Here is a 16,401-nt window from a genome sequence, read left to right on the forward strand (position 1 = left end):
TTTAATTATTTGTTCAGACCTAAGTCTTGCAGACCTTTATGACTCCTTTCTTTTTATCATACCCTATATCCAGGCCACCAGCAAATTTTCTCTGCACTACTTAATATATTCCATTATATTAAGTATTATTACATGTAATAACCCCATTATATTTCTTACAATCCTTTGTTTGTCATTTACTTCTTGTAGGCATTTGAATTTTTATTCTTTTTAGAGTAATCTTTAAATAAGAAAAACTTAACAAAATATGAATTTATATGAGATGAGTATTGATCTTAGGTGTGATGTTTCTTTGTAATTTTTTTCTTTAATAATCTTGTCTTGTTTTTTAAAAAAATTTTACTAGAAAAATTACCTAACCAATTGATAAAAACCCTTTATATTATAATCTAGATATTTAGTCATATTATAACTTGTTTAGATAATTTTAAAATTTATTTTACTGTCTTTTTCATTTAACAAGACCATCCCTTTATTGCTAACATGAAATATATTAAATTGAACAGGTATTTCAGAAATTTGTAAATGCTGTTATGTGTATCATCTTCTTTAACAAATTCTTGTAATGGATTGGAAGCCAGCACATAGAAATTGATTTAATGAAAAATCAATAGAAAAGACAATCATAATGAAAAGTAATTTTCTCTCATTTTTTTCTAAATCAGATATATTTATTCCTCTTAAGAACTAAATAAGAAAACTATATATAGATATATAATATATATGGGTTTTTTCTATATATATATTTAGAAATAAATAATGTGGTTACTTTTAGCTTCTAAAAGAAAAAAATCTTTTCATTAAGGGAGAGGTTTATATATGCATAATATATTATTATTCATGCTTATAAACTTATGTGATTGATGATATTATCTAATATGTATATTACTATAGAGTTGTTATTTACTTTTACTTAGAATAAAGCAAAATCAAAATTTGGAAACATTTCTAGAAAAATGCAAAGCTATAAAAATATTTCTCTAATTCCTTTATGATCTAAAGTAGAATTAAAAACACATTAATATGTGGACAATAACTAATATTTTGGTATTCCTTTCCTTTCACATTCATTTTTCATGCTTCAGTAAAGTGAAATTTTCTAATCAGAGTAAAGTGACATGGTGAAAGTGTAGATAATATATTTGAATGAAAGTTTTTAATGAATGTGATATTTATTAAGACACAATCCATTAGAGAAGACTTGCATAGTTGTCTCACATTGTTTCATTGATTTTTATTTCATGCATGATTCAGGTGAGAATTATTCCTTACAAGAAGTACTCTCATTTATAATCTTTAATAATGCAAACTTTTTTGTTTATTTATGTGGTTTGGAATATTTTACATACATAAACTTTGCATGTCCAAGTGTATATATTATAACTCTGAAATGAGAAATGAAAATTAACATAATGGTGGACATTTAAAGGTTTCAGTATGTAAACACAATTATTTTTCTAGCAACTTTGTTTGTTCAAAATTTAAGTAGAAAATAGAAACACAAAATAATAGATTTTTTTTTTAATTAAAGATTTGAAGACCTGAACATCAACATCAACTATTCCATGGTGATGACAATACAAGGATTTTAAATGGAATACAAGACTACTCCCCCTTCTCATACTATTGAAGAATCCCTTGACAGGCTTCTAAAGTCTGTACATCCATATTAGCAGAATTATTTAAAACATAACATGCAGGCACTCACACAAAACTCCTACACTAGTAACAAGATACCCACACATAAAAAATAAACTAGAGAATTAAGGCAATTGTTTGGGTAATGAAATAACAATCTTAATTGTCTAAAGTATTGTCCCAAATTTCTACTTTACTTTGGTGTGAGTCTCAAATAAGCATCAGAAGAAAAAACTGTCAAAGAGTTTGCAATTTTTCCTAAGATCAGACTGACAATCCTACCTTATCAGGTAAATCACAGTATACAAAGTATTTGCCCTTTAGAACTGTGGAACACCTAGCCAATTCTGTGCAAATATGGATTATTTATTAATGAAAATGACATATACTCTCCCATAGTAGTTTGAAAAGGAATAGTTGCATGCAAACTGCTTTTTAATTATCTAGTATTTTTCTCTCCCCTTTCTAGGACATGAATTAGTGTCCTTATCTATGTATTTATACTCATTTCCTTGAATAGTTTGAATATAGACTAACTTTAAGAATTACATTTTTAAAGATGAGTATATGAGTAAATGAAAAAATATATACATTAAAAAACAGGCAACAAGGTATTGATACCACCAGGTTTCAATGACACTAACCAAATTATATTCCTGAGCCTCTCTTGATAAACTGTAAGAAAAAGGATTAATATCTTTCTTGTGAAGACTTTAGTAATCAGAATGAATGGCCAAACACTCAAATAGACTGAATTGATTGGTAATTATTTTGAAAGCAGGTCATACTGACCATTTTATATCATGGAAACTTACACTCTGTTGAAATATTTAGAAATTGTAAATAATAGTAGAAATAAAAAATAATAATAATTAGGAAGCTGATGCGCATCATTTGTATTAATTATCAGCTAATAAGAAGACCATCCTTCCTGCTACTGTTTATTTGGATTGATTTTTAGTTTGCTAACCACACCAGTCATATTTTAGTATACACATGGATATTTAAACATCATTCTGCAACAATGAATCTGGAGAATAAATGATAACAGCACAAGGTTAATTGATCAATTTACTTATCTCAAACCTACCTGTTTAGCAATGTTTATAATGAGCTGTCAGCTCTTTTATCATAAGACATACCAAGAAAACCTAACCCTTAAACTGATTTTAGAACTCTGCATTTTTCTTGACCTAAGATTTGTAACATTGACAAAAGAAACTACAAAGGTGTAAACAACTTCATAACTCTAATTTTGAGTAAAACATCATGTAACTGTTGTTTTTAAATTACAAAAATAGTAGACATTCGTTGTATAAAATTCTAAACATTGAAAAAAAGCAAAGAAGTAAGTAAGCATCGTTCAGTATCCAGAGATAAATAAGCACTGTTAATGTTAAAATTATACATGCACAGAAACAAATACACGTTTTAAACAAAACTGATATCATAGTACATGATAAAAATACATATGTATAGCTTTATTTCTTGAAGGTATATATAATTTGCTTCAAATTGAGATGGAGTAAAAGGGACTGGTTTTACCATCTCATTTTAAACAATTAAAAAAAAAAAAACAGACAAAATGTAGGAAACAATGGCACTCAAGATGTCGGTTACCAGCCAATTAAGTATAGTAGTCCGTGAGACACACACAAAAAACAGACGAAGCCACAACATTGATAAAACTTCATGCCTGGAGAAAAGCTTTGCAGCTGCAATGAAGAGAAAAGTAACCCAGTAGGAACCAAGTAATCTCCTTGAGTTGAGGAAATGGATTTGAATTTCACAGAAGCCAAAGCTGTTAGAATTTCAGGGCCAGAGTACCAGAGAGGAAAGAGCTGCATAGAATAATACTCCAGAGATGTGTTAAGGATTCCCCTTGAATATTCAGTTGAGTACTGACCAATTGATGCATGTGAAGAAACTATCAAGGCTAAGGAAATAATCACTTGAAAGTATTAGAGGAAATTGTGTCTTCAGTACACACAGGGCTGGAATCGTGCCTGTTCCGATCAAAGAAATTTGGAAAGCCTCACAGTTCATGGGGAGTTGGTTTAAAAAGCCTCAGAAGTTGGCAAAATTTATGTAAAATGAAATAACTCTATGTTATTTTGCCTCAACAAAATAAGAAAAATAAAAGTGAAAAAGTAAGAGGCAGGGAATTTATAGAACAAAAACCCACATGGAAATTTCAGAGATAAAATCTTTAATGTCTGATATGAAAACCACAGTAAAGGGCATTATCAAAATGTATTCAACAGTGCAGAAGAAAAGATGTGTGTACTTAAAGATGTAACAGTAGAAATGATTGAAACAACACAGAGAAAAAAGACTGCAAAAAGTTAACAGCTAATCAGTGAACTGGGAAGCGATTCCAACAGACTTAATAAATGTGGAATCAGGGGCTGTAAGTGAACAATTAAATTCTAAGCTCCCCAAAAAAGTGAATGGACACCCTTTTGGCCAAGGGGTTCCCAAAATAAACCTGAAAAACTAGTTCAGGCTATAACAAGAAGGGAGGTCAGATATGCCTTATTATAACCTCCTCCCTTTGGAATTTAGGCACAACTGACCAGCATTAACATTAATAGAGAGATCATAAGACTTTCTGTAGAAATAGAATACCAAATTCCAACTTGACTCTGATATAGCATGACATGACAGATAATAAACCCTAAAGAAATCAAAATATTGTATCCCAAAATATATTTCCTTGACATACATTGGAATGGCCCTGCAAAGTCTTCTCTTGCGGGGAATTTGCATTCTGTAGAGAATCTCCTTCCTTTCCCAGGTCTTTTCCTAATCTAAGATATTTAGCTAAAGTCTGTCGCCTTTTAAGATCTGGTAAGAGACATTTGTTTTCTATTTTCTCTGAAGCCTGTTGTTACTAGGAGGGTTGATCTACATAACAAGAACCTTGAATTATACAACCCCCTTTATCTTAACTCAAGCATTTCTTTATGCTGATTTCAACCTTCAGGCATAGATTGAATTTTTTCAACAAATTACCAATCAGAAAATCTTTGAATCCACCAATGACCTGGAAGGTCTCAACCTCCAACTCTCCACCCCCACTTTGAGATGTCCCACCTTTTCTGGCTGAACCGATATATACCTTACATGTATTGGTATATGTCTTTGCCCATAACTTCTGTGTCCCTAAAAGGTGTAAAAGCAGGCTATAATCCAGTGACTTTGGGCACATGCTCTCAGGACCTCCTCAGGTTGTGTCGGGCCAAGATCACTCAAATATGAGGCTCAGAATAATCCTCTTCAAATATTTTACAGAGTTTGACTTTTTTCACCAACAAGTCCCCAAAGAAAAGGAAAAGGAAGAGAAACTGAAAATATTGAAGAAATAATAATTCAAGACATTTCAATTTGGAAGGAAACCATAAACTCACAGAACCAAGAAATTAAGTAAGTAAATCAATAAATAAAGCTAAACACTGGAAACACATACACACACACACACAAAAAAAAACTACAAAAGACACATTATAATTATATTGCTTAAAACTAGTTATAAAGAAGTCAGGGAAAAGGTATATTATGTATGCAGAAACAAAGGTAAGGATAAGATCACTTTTCTCTTTGGGGAACAACACAAATGAGAAGATAGTGAAATAACATCTTTAAAATACTGAAAGAAAAAAAATCTGTCAACTTAGAATACTAAATCAGGTAAAAAGCATCATGTCAAAAATAAAGGAGAAATATAATTTTTTTCAGACACACAGTTGCTGAAACTCACTACCCAAAGTCATGCAATACAAGAAATGTTAATGAAAGTTTCTCAAGCAGAATCACAGCAGTACAAAATGGAAATCTGGTTCTACACAGAAAAATAAAGAGCCTATGAAATGGTAATGTCATTTGTAAATATAAAGGTTATTCTTAACCTTTATCTTTAAAAGATAATGTTAAACATAAAAATAATAACAATACCTCAAGACGTTTATAATATGTGTGGAAGCAAAATGTACGACAACAGTAGCACTAAATCCAGCAGGGAAGAAATTAAAGTATACTGTTCTGAGGCTTTCACACAATATGTAACATAGTTTAATATCATTTAAGATATACATTGATGAATTTAAAAATTATAATGCTAACCTTAAAGCAATCTCAAAAGAATAAAAGCAAAAACGGCCGGGCGCGGTGGTTCAAGCCTGTAATCCCAGCACTTTGGGAGGCCGAGACGGGCGGATCACGAGGTCAGGAAATGGAGACCATCCTGGCTAACACGGTGAAACCCCATCTCTACTAAAAAAAAATACAAAAAACTAGCCGGGCGAGTTGGCGGGCGCCTGTAGTCCCAGCTGCTCGGGAGGCTGAGGCAGGAGAATGGCGTGAACCCAGGAGGCGGAGCTTGCAGTGAGCTGAGATCTGGCCACCGCACTCCAGCCTGGGCGGCAGAGCGAGACTCCGTCTCAAAAAAAAAAAAAAAAGAATAAAAGCAAAAACAAAAACACAATAGCCAATAAGACAACAAAGGAGTTATAATGGATTAATAAAATAATCACTAATTCAGAGGTGGCAGAAAAATATCAAAAACAGGAAAAAGTAACAGGAGAAATCAAAAACAGATAACAAAATAGATTCAGCTCAAGCATATCAATAATCATATTAAATATAAATGGTCTAAATACCTCAGCTTCTCTGTCAATGAATAAAAGATACATGTCAAATTTTCCAAACACATCTAAGTTTTTGTTCATTTCTTTTGCTATTAATAAAATTTCCTTTATTTTTGCATTATTTGTTATCTAGTGCATTATAATTCATAATTAATAAAGTACTATTGTTGATTGAATTATTCATTTTATTTTCCTTTCACATAAATATACAGTAATACAGACTTTTTGGTGTACATTCTCTGATTTTTAACATGGGCATAGATTTGTGTAATGTAACATCATTATCAGGATACAGAATAGTTTCTTCATCTTAAAACACTCCCTTAGGCTGTCCACTTTTAATTACAACTTACTACAACCATTGGCCCCTGATAACTATTGATAAATTCTCATTCAATATAGTGATTATTTAGGGAAAAAACATACATCAAGGAAGTATTTATTTATTTGTAATATGCCCTATGGCAACATGTTTGTTGTTTGGAATAGACTAGTAGCAGGAGTAAAATTGATGATACATGAGAAAGGCAGGGAAAGAGAAAGAAAGATGATACATGACAGAGATGCAGAAGGGAGGAGGGACAACTGCCGGAATGGATTGAATCTAGTGAGAAAGTAGAGGAGTACATTTTAGTAGACATGTGCCTGGAAAATTCATCCACACAGTAGTAGAAAGCAAGACAATATATACAATATATTACAATGTATTACAACTGTATTACAATACAGTAATACAGTAATACAGTTTCAGTGTCAGTAAAGGACTATAATGAAATGACCTCACTATAGTCACTTTCTAAAAGAAAGAAAGCAGCACAATCTCCTACACTCAAATATCTTTCCTATTTCTCAGCATTTGTTAAAGCATAAAATTTTATGTGCATATTATTGTTACATTTAATTTATTATATATTCAGCCATCATTATTATTTTATTTATCTACTATACTGTAAGTCTAGATTTCATTGTTTTTACTGTTCAACACTCGATAATTTTTATAATGTATCTGTTTGTAAATTTGTTTTAGGATCATTTTTCTCCTGTCTCTATTATCCAGGATATCAGCAAGCCTGTTTATAACACTGATGTATACTTACCAAATTTGCCTAATAAATGCCTGGTGTTTGCATGGATGAATAAATGACTTAGTATTAGACAACTGGATTACAAAGACATTAGTTCTGATTAATTTCTTAGTGGGCTGCAGTATGTTCTTTGCAATTGCTTTTCAAGCAGCATAATTTAGCAGCTTAGTGTCTGATCTCTTGCAGGTCTGAGAAGATTTTGTCTTCTTAAATTATAAACAGCTTGTCTGTGTTTATATAAATAATCTATTTTTAGGTCATAATAATGGTACAGGTCTAATCTATGTTATCTATTAGTATTAATCTTTCTATTTCCTCTCTCTCGGCTCTTTAACACCCACCAAGTGAAGTGCAATAATCATTACAATCTTTTTTGCAATCTGAGTTCTTCTGTCTGCCTACATATAACAATTTACCTCTCAGGAGTATAGTGTATCCCTTGCCTATCTCTTTCTTCTTCTTCTTCTTTTTTTTTTTTTTTGTTCTTTCTGGGACCTATAGTTATTAAGCAGTAGGAGGAGGAGAGAAGAAGTATACTGGCAATTTCAAAAAGTACAATCTCCTATTTATGCAAGAGAGTTTTCTGTTAGGTCTAAGGCCTGGATCTCTAATCTGACATTTTGGGCAGACTTAGGGCGTCATGTGCCATATTATTGTACTCATTCAAGTGACTGAAGTCTCTCTATTTATGGAGATACAGTTTGGGTAAGCTACTGATGGTTTTTGACCAATCAATTTCATATTCTTTTTTATCATTGGAAATTTCAATTGTGTTATTGTTATTTTGGGTTCAACTTTCTTCCCCTCCAGTATCTTCTTAGTTGTATTTGTGTGGATATTCAGAGAGGATGCAAAAGGACTTCTGATTGTAGTTTTTGAGGAAGAAGAAATAAAGTGGTTGAGCTAACTTTAAATTGCAAATATTGTAGAAGATTAGAATGTAAACTTTAAAAATGTGAAAATTATAACACATGATGAAAGAAAAATGAAGGAACTTTATGATTTCTTTAACAGGGAACCGATACTTAGAAGTTTACTTCAGGCCGGGCGCGGTGCCTCAAGCCTGTAATCCCAGCACTTTGGGAGGCCGAGACGGGCGGATGACGAGGTCAGGAGATCGAGACTATCCTGGCTAACACAGTGAAACTCCGTCTCTACTAAAAAATACAAAAAAACTAGCCGGACAAGGTGGCGGGCGTCTGTAGTCCCAGCTACTTGGGAGGCTGAGGCAGGAGAATGGCGTGAACCCGGGAGGCGGAGTTTGCAGTGAGCTGAGATCCGTCCACTGCACTCCAGCCTGGGTGACAGAGCAAGACTCCAAAAAAAAAAAAAAAAAGAAGTTTACTTCAGTAACAGAGAGCAGTAGTTATTGGAATGGAAAAAATTACGTCACAAAAAACAGTGTCCTGTTTTATGAGTCAATATTTATTAAGATTTATCTGTAAGCCATATATCTTTACCCAATGACATTATATAACACAGCCTAATTTATTTCATATTTTAGTTGCAAAATCCAGAGATAGAAATTCCTATTTAAGTCATTGCTTTAGTCATCAGAGGTGGTATAGAATCCTGCTTCACTGACTCCTCACCAACAGATTAAAATTTGCTCTGACTTAGCATTGTATTGATGGTTTATACTAGCATCTCTTTTGGCCTGCCCTGGGCTTCAGGTCTCTCCTTATCAATATTGTTCCCACAGATTGAGGAGATCAGTGCAGAATGTTTCAGAGAAGTGTTTCCTAGCAACAAAACACAGGGACATGGACAGAATATTTTAAGGGGCTAATAATATAAACTTGTCATTCAGTGATGAAACAATATAAGGGCAATGGTAAAGAGTAAGTTATCGGGAATAAATAATCAACCTAATTTTGTGAAAGATCTAGTAATAGGAGATAAATAGAATATTTCAAAATAAATTTAATCATTTTTGGTCAGAAATAATAGGAAGAAAATAATTAAGAAATAATTTTTACTTACAGTGAGAATATATCATTCCATTAAGATATATTTATCTTCAATATATTTGATATATTTATCAAATAAGATATATATATCTTCAATATAGTAGGGCATGTAGAAGTGTACTAAAGGTGAGAGGTTAGGACTGGAGATGAAGGTTGGAACACACACACAGAGTTGATTGTCATTATTGAAGGTAGTCATGTTTTGTATAATTGCCACAAATTTTAAGTTGAAACACAGATTAAAAGAATAAAAAATTTTAAAAATCACACCTGTAATCCTAGCACTTTGGAACGCTGAGGTGGGAGGATCACTTACGGCCAGGAGTTAAAGAGTAGCCTGGGCAGCATAGTGAGACCCCATCTCTACAAATAAAATAAAATAAAATATTAGCCGAATGTAGTGGCATATGCCTGTAGTCCTAGCTACTGAAAACACCGAGGTGGTGGGATCGCTTGAGCCCACAAGTTTGAGGCTGTAGTGAGCAGTCACTATGGCACTGCACTCCAGCCTGCGCTACAGAGCAAAATCCTGTTTCAAAAAAAAATCATAAAAAAGAAAAGGGGCATATGGAAGAGACATTGAAAAATTCTAAATATGTGTAATTGAAGGACCAGATGAAAAGATGAGAGGGAACAAACTGACATCTGAAAATTGTTAGATAAAATCCAAAAGTGGTTGAAAAACATTAATCCAGTATTAAAGTTCAATAAAACACAAGCAGGATAAATACAATGTAAATTACAGACAGATATGTTTTTGTACCTTATAGCCAAACTGCTGAAGCCCAAGTACAAAAATAGTATCCTAAAAGTGGCCAGAGGAAAAAAGAATACATTCTATTTCTGTAACAGCAACAACACTAATAGCTAACATTTCAATGGAAACTATGAAAGGCCCTAAACAAAGGGGTGGTATCCTTAAAATGATGAGGAAAAGGGAGAACTGCCAAAATACAAATCTGTATATAAAAAAGAAAGAATTTAAAAAGCAGACTAAATTATATTCAGAAAAACATAATGTGAAGTTCTGAATTGAAGAAATATTAAAGTACAATAACATAATAATTCCTCAAGGAAACATAAACTTTAAATAAAGTTGAAGAATAAAGGAGTGGATTAAAATGAAGGCAATTATAAATGCATATTGACTGCATCAAGTTATAATAATAATTTCTTGTGGAGTTTAAATATATAAAAGGAAGATTTTAAAATATATGGTAAATGTAAAGCAAAGAGCAGAGAGAAAATTAAATTCAGATTTAATTGTTTTTGAAACTGACAAATACTAATTTTACTAAGTTGCAATACATCACAGATTCAAGCTGTTATCTCTACTGTAACTATTAAAAGTGATAGAATGTATAAATAATATATCAGAAAGAGGAAAAAATAAAGCAAAATATTTGAAACATATGAAAGTATGTAAGAAATTAAAGAATAAGGATTTAGAACAAGTTTTTCAGTCAAAAATAACAAAACTGTAGACATCAACCACTCTGTGTAATTACAATTAGTGTAAATGAATTAATCTTCCTAATAAAAAATGAGTAAAAATCAAAAATGTAAAACAACACACAGGTGACAATTTAGAGTGAATATTAGAAAATATTTTGAACCGAATGATAATCAGATAATACTACATCAGACTTGTTGGGTGTAGCTAAAACAGTGCTTTGAGGAAAATGTTTTGCTTTAATTGTATACATTAGAAAATAAACAGAGAGGGAAATGTTTGAAGTCATTGGACATAGGAGGTAGTGAGTGGAATTGTGGCTACCAGATACTGGGAGGAGTATGAGGGAGGGAAGATAAGAGAGGTTTATTAATGAGTACAAAAATCCAGTTAGGTAGAAGGAATATGTTTTAGTGTTCAACAGCACAGGAGGGCAAGTATAATTAACATGAATTTACAGTGTATTTCAAAATAGCTAAAAGAGGTTTGGAATGTTCCCAGCACAAAGAAATGATAAATGTTTGTGATGATGGATATACCACTTACCCTGATTTGATCATTATACATTGCATGCATGTATCAAGGCATCACGTGTATTCTATGTACAACTATTATGTTGTTGCCAATAATATATGTCCATAAAATAAGAAAAATAAATGCCAACTAATCCAAACAAAATATAAGTACTCAAATAATAAATATAAAATCAAGCAAAGAGAAAATATATTTTAGAATATATCTAAGTTGGTTACTTGTTAAGGAAAAAAATAAAAAGGGAGAAAAAACATAGATTACATTATATGGAATTGAGAAGATAATCAAACCGTTATTGAATTACATATATTACATATGACAAATCTGTAATAATAAACTTGACATTTTGGATAAAAATAATGCATCTTTTGAAAAGTTTGATTTACCAAAGCAGACACAAAAAGTAACAGAAAGTTGAATATCTTAAAAAGTCTTTATTATTGTCTTTATTATTGATATTAAGTACCGTACCCATAAGTACCTATTTACAGAGAAAATTCATATTGGTTTACACAAGAAATCTTACACATATTTTAGAAAAAATTATATAAATATCATACATATTTTTCCAAAAAGATACAAAGTAAAAAAATTTCTTAATCTTTTAAATATAAACAGCAAAACTTTGATATCAAACATCTACAGACATTATAAGAAAGAAAAAGTAGAAACAATTCTCTCCCTTAAAATTCAAAACCCCTATATAAAATATTAGCAAATCAAATGTAAAAATATATAAAATATATAAAATGTAAAAATATATAAAATAAAATACATCAAAAATTGTTATTTATTCCAGGAAGGCTAAGTTAGTTTAACATTTGAAAATCAATCAATGTTATTTACAATGAAAATAGATGGAAAGAGAAAAAAATGTAATAATCTAAACAAATGTGGATAAATTATTTTAAAAAATTCAAAATTCATTCAGAGAAAACCTTTTTCCAAATGGAAATACGAACTTTCTAATCATTAAAATGGAGTATTTTTAAAAAATAGAACAAGTACAATATAAAATAGTAAATATTTGAAACATTTCCTCCTGATATTAATGAGATATTAATTCTGTGGTAGGCTGAGAAAGGTACCTTCAAATCTATTCGTATCTTAACCCCTGTAGCCCGTGTATATTACATTATGTGACAAAGATTTTGCACATATGATTAAATTAAAAATCTTTAGATAAGAGGTTACTATAGATTATCCAAAGAAGCCCTTAGTGAAACTGTAAATTCTTAATAAGAGAGGCAGAGGGAGATTTCACAGAGAAGAGGAGAAAGTGATATGACTACAAGGCAGAGACTGGAATGATGCTGTCGTAAGTCAAGGAATGCAGGATGCCACCAGAACCTAGAATAATCAAGGAACAATATTTCCCTTAGAGCCTCAGGGAGAGGTTGCAGCCCTGGCAAAACCTTAATTCCAGCAAAGTAAAAATGATTGTATATGCCTGACCTTCAGAACTTATAAAACAATAAATTTCTGCTGTTTTAAAGTAACCTTTTTTTTTTTTTTGGTGAAGCAAATTTCAACCCCAGAGTCAATGAGGTTACATGGAGGCATGAACAAATTGGCAAAATGACTGTAATCAATCCACTACAAAAGGATTATGTATTCAGTCCAATTTATAACTTTCCTTTGCATTTTGACTTATTTTAAAGAAATACATGATTTAAAATAGGTTAGTGTACTTAGGGAATAATGTTCAAAAAAGGTAATTTAAAAGTACATAAGCTTTGTGAGACATATGGTTTCTGTCACAACAATTAAACTCTGTTGTTGTAGTGCCAAAGCTGCTATAGGCAATATGTAAATGAGTGTGGATGTGTTCCAATAAAACTTTATTTATGTATATAAAATGTCCAGAACAGACAAATCTACGAAGGATGAAAACAGATTGTTGACTGTCTAGAGCTTGAGTAACTGAGGGTTGAGGGGTGATGGCTTAAGGGCATGAGGTTTTTTGCCGGGGTAATGAAAATGTTCTAAAATAGATTGTGGTGATAGTTGTACAGCCCCGTGAGTATGTTAAAAGCCACACATTATAGCCACAAAAAAAGTACAGTTACCAAATATAGACTTATTGGAGATTAATTAGTTCATTGGTAAATTAAAATTAAATGTTTACGTTTAAAAATATATAAATAAAAGTCCATAGTGCGTTAGTGGCCCAAACTATTTTGTGTCCCGAATGACTAACTGTGGCCAGAATGAACATAGGTCACATGCTTTATTTCTGAAGCTAGGAATAGAGTCCTACTCAGAGCACTTAGAGAGATAGAATGGGGAAGAAATATTTTATCAGAGAATATTTAAGATGATATGTAGAAACATAGAGTGAGTAGATGCTGGGTAGCAAAATCAACAGATAGCTATTAAAAAGTGATTTATAAATAGAAGAGAAGATTGAGGATAGAGCTTTAAAGCTACTTGCAGTTGGGAGGATGATGGCAATAAAAAGAGAAGGAACAGAGAAATGCTCTTCCTTCCTATTAAAAGTTTGTTCATGAAATTTTGTGTTGTACTGGAGTTTTCTCGATTATTAATAGCAAGAAAATTACATTTATGTACAATTATATTCTGTGGCATGAAAGCAAAACTTTCCCAGTGGTAATTACTTTTATATTCTATTTCAATTTCCCAGTATCTCATGGACCTAGTCACATGAAACTGGGTAAAATTTGTTTATGTAGAAATGAATAAATGTAATCTGTCCTAATTACAATAATTTGGAAACAAGGAGAGGAATGCAAAAGGATAATTTTAATGTTTCCGAAATTCGTAAGTAAATACATTGAAAACACAGGTTGAAAATTCTTATTTGTCTAGGTTTATTTAAGATATGGAGAACTGTATATTTAGGGTAAAAATACACAAATGCATTGTCAGATAAACAAGAAATAGCTTAAATATTACAAATAAGAAATTTGGGTTTTACAAAGAATTTATAACTTGCAATTGCATTGATAATTGTATTACATCAGCCCTCTACCACGCACGCGCACGCGCACACTCACTCACACACACACACACACACACACACACACACAGACTTCATCACCACTACATTTGGTTGCCCTTATGCAATGCCTACGTTACACACCTGGATACTGTAGTCTTGGAGCTGGTTAACCTGGATTCCACAGATTCAGCACTCTATGTTCATTCAATGAATATCCTGAAATTATGTTAACATTCAATGTATATAATACAATGATACACAAGTTTTTCTTGTGAAGACGAACCAGAGCAAGTAATCAGATATTCAGTGCAGTGTGTTGTCCTCCCAAAAGGTTAGAAACTAATAGATTATAGGATCAAGCAATTCAATTTATTAAAAATTATTATTTTACTAACAACTGTATTCAAATTGTTTTGTGCTGGAATACTGACCTACTTAAAGTGTTAAGTGCATAAAGGCAATCATATTGTGTGGTCTGTTATATAATACTTTATAAATTGCAGAATATTACAAGGAATTGCAAATATAGATGGCAAAACTTGTAGTAGGGACTTTTCCTGTGAGACTTACAAATGGACATTCTGTACCGATTACAACAGAGACAAGAATATTTAACAGAAAACAAATAGACCTTCTGTACCATTTACAACAGAGACAAGAATATTTAACAGAAAATAATAAATTGCTTCTTAATAGAATTGGAGGGCATAGTCTGTGGACCTGTTTGATGCAGCTAGACTCTATCTTTTAAAGAAGTCATTTTAAAAACAATAAAACTGGAGATTAATAAAACAGTAATTTCAATAATGCTTTATTTTTTAAAAAAACAGCAATGACTGCTTGTTGTTTTATCAAATTTCAAAACTTTTATTCATCGTGAATTCCTAAAATGCACACTTTATAAAATGTTAATTTAAATTCTCTACTGATAAATGCAATTAATCTTTTAAATGATTTTTAGATAAACAACACTACCAGATGTCTGCCTTTATCAGCAATTGTTTCAGTATATACATATGTATACACATATATATGTTACATATATATGTATATATGATATTGAGCACTATTTTTTAAAGTGTTTTTATTTTACAGGGATGAAGGTATTGTTCCTCTTATCTGCAATTTTTTCGTATAAGCACATAATTTTTAAAGCAAACTATTTTTGTCCACTTCTGAATATGTTGCAGTTTAGGAGTGAACAGGAAGCTTTTCTCCATCTTGGACCCATTTGGCTTTGCATGTTCAAAAAGAAGTATAGTAAAAAGACAGTGCAAGTGATTTTGAATGATTTTGACCTTAACTTGAGTCTTTCCTGAGATGTGCAGTCCTGTTTTTTTTTCTCATTCTTTTGACAGATATAAGGTCTACTGCGTTGCAGATGGCAAGATTTCCTATGATTGACTTAGGCAGGGTGTGAATAGCACTGCAAAGCAGGGGAGCGAAGTTGAGCTTTCAAAGTGACAGACTGGTTACAGACTGATTGAAGACGTGTATGTCCGAGCATGTACATAATGGACTTGGGGAAAGAAAAGGAGTGGGAGTGGAAAAAGGAACATAGTACTTGTATTCATATTAATTTCTTTCTTTTTATGTGCATTATTGCCAAAGCATGAGAAAAAACATATAATTCAGGTAATCTGGCTCTATCTTAATGTGAGAAATAAAATAAAATTTGTGTCAATAAGTATGGGATTGCAAATTTAAGTCCAATGAATATATACTTAAATAAGCCCAGGAAAAAATGCGAAGATCATTAATCGTTAGGATAATTCAAATTGAATTCACACTTAGATTTCACGACATACCTATTAGAATGGAGAAAACCGGCCCAGCGTGGCGGCTTCTGCCTGTAATCACAACACTTTGGGAAGCCAAGGCGGGTGGATCACTTGACGTCAGGAGTTCGAGGCCAGCCTGGCCAACATGGTGAATCCCTGTCTCTACTAAAAATACGAAAATTAGCTGGGCATGGTGGCACGTGCCTATAATTCCAGCTACTGGGGAGGCTGAGGCAGGAGAACTGTTTGAGCCAGGGAGGCAGAAGTTGCAGTGAGCCAAGACCATGCCATTGCACTCCAGCCTGGGTGAAGAAGCAAGACTCCGTCTCAAA

The sequence above is a fragment of the Colobus angolensis genome, unplaced genomic scaffold (genome assembly GCF_000951035.1).
Source record: "Colobus angolensis palliatus isolate OR3802 unplaced genomic scaffold, Cang.pa_1.0 Scaffold158, whole genome shotgun sequence".
NCBI lineage: Eukaryota > Metazoa > Chordata > Mammalia > Primates > Cercopithecidae > Colobus > Colobus angolensis.